The 1,923-nt window shown below is 36.9% G+C and overlaps 1 non-coding gene across 1 annotated transcript; it reads right to left on the reverse strand.

Moving 5' to 3' along the window:
• Nucleotides 1-530: 530 nt before the first annotated feature.
• Nucleotides 531-662, reverse strand: LOC124238802 (small nucleolar RNA SNORA51). Its single transcript, XR_006888402.1, has one exon. It is a non-coding gene; the product is annotated as a small nucleolar RNA SNORA51 (small nucleolar RNA).
• Nucleotides 663-1,923: the final 1,261 nt, after the last annotated feature.

The following is a 1,923-nucleotide window of genomic DNA, read 5'->3' on the forward strand; positions in this document are numbered from 1 at the left end:
TGGGTTGCTGCCCTTCAGTGAGGAAGAGAAGATTTCTCTTACCTTGTTCCACCTCCTGGGGGGAGGGGGGTGCCTCCAGCACCTCCACCTTCCAATGTACGGCTGCATGGGTCTCAGTCATCTTTTGTGTTGTGTGGATGTTCTCTGTTGGAATATTAATGTCCTTTTCATTGTGTCTTAAAGGGGAGAATTTACAGGCAGAGCGCACTCTGCCATGATGCTGACATCACTCTGGTTCCATATCAATTTTAAGATTGTCTATTTATGTGAAAAATGCCATTGGAATTTTAATAGGGATTGCTCTGAATCTGTAGATTGCTTTGGGTAGTATGGATACTTTAACCATATTAATTCTTTCAATCCATGAGCATGGAATATCTTTCCATTTCTTTGGGTCTTCTTCAATTTCTTTCATCAAAGTCTTAGACTTTACAGTGTACAGGTCTTTCACTTCCTTGGTTAAATTTATTCCTAGATATTTTATTCATTGTGAAGAAATTGTAAAAGGGATTGTTTTCTTCTTTTTTTTTCCTTGTTCCCCCATTCACAATAGACACCAGGCAAAGGGCCTGGGCTAAGATGTATATGGGGTGGGTTTACTCTGCTTCCTCTTTCTATACAGTCAGTGGAAGAACACAGCCTGTGGTAAGCACCAGGAGGCCAGGAATTGTTTTCTTAATTTCTCTTGCTGACATCTCACTGTTGGTGTATAGAAACACAACTATTTTTTGTATTTTGATTTTGTATCCTACAACTTTACTGAATTAGTTTATTAGTTCAAACAGTTTTTTGGTGGAGTCTTTAGGGTTTTCTGTATGTGATATAATGTCATCTGCAAATAGAGACAATTTTACTTCTTCCTTTCCAATTTGGATGCCTTTTCTTTCTTTTTCTTGCCTGATCTCTCTGGTTAGGTTCCAGTACTATGTTGGATAAAACTGGCAAAAGTGGTCATCCTTGTCTTGTTCCTCATCTTAGAGGAAAAGCTTGCTGCTTTTCACCATTGAGTATTATGTTAACTGCGGGCTTGTCAAATATGGCCTTTATTATATTGACGCGCAGTTCCTCTATACACAGTTTGTTGAGTGTTTTTATCATGGATGGATGTTGAATTTTGTCAAGTGCTTTTTCTGGATCTATTGAGATGATTATACAATTTTTACCCTTCATTTTGTTAATGTGGTGTATCACATTGATTGATTTGCAGGTGTTGAACCATCCTTGCCTCCCTGGAATAAATCCCACTTGATCATGGTGTTTTATTCTTTTAATGTACTGTTGAATTCAGTTTGCTAATTTTTTTAGGATTTTTGGATCTATGCTCATCAGGGATGTTGACCTGTAATTTTCTTTTCTTGTAGTGTCCTTGTCTGGTTTTGGTATCAGGGTAATCATGGCCTCAGAATATTAGTTTAGAAGCAATCCTTCCTCTTCAATTTTTTTGAAAGGTTTGAGGAGGACAGGTATTAAGTCTTCCTTAAATGTGTGGTAGAATTCACCAGTGAAGCCATCAGGTCCTTGACTTTCCTTTGCTGCGAGATTTTGATTACTGATTCAGTCTCCTTACTAGTAATTGTCCTGTTCAGATTTTCTGTTTTTCGTGATTCAGTCTTGGTAGGTTGTATGTTTCTAGGAATGTATTCATTTCCTCTCAGTTGTCCAATTGAGATATAATTGTTCACAGTGGTCTTTTCTGATCCTTTGTATTTATGTGATATCAGTTGTAACGTCTTTTCTTTCATTTATAATTTTACTTGAGTCCTCTCTCTTTTTTCCTCATAGGTCTAGCTAAAGGTTTGCCTATTTTGTTTAGCTTTTTTCAAAACCAGCTCTTAGTTTTACTGATCGTTTCTATTGCCTTTCTAGTCTCTATTTCATTGGTTTTCACTCTGATCATTGTTATTTCCTTTCTTCTATTAACTT

The sequence above is a fragment of the Equus quagga genome, chromosome 4 (assembly GCF_021613505.1).
Source record: "Equus quagga isolate Etosha38 chromosome 4, UCLA_HA_Equagga_1.0, whole genome shotgun sequence".
Taxonomy (NCBI): domain Eukaryota; kingdom Metazoa; phylum Chordata; class Mammalia; order Perissodactyla; family Equidae; genus Equus; species Equus quagga.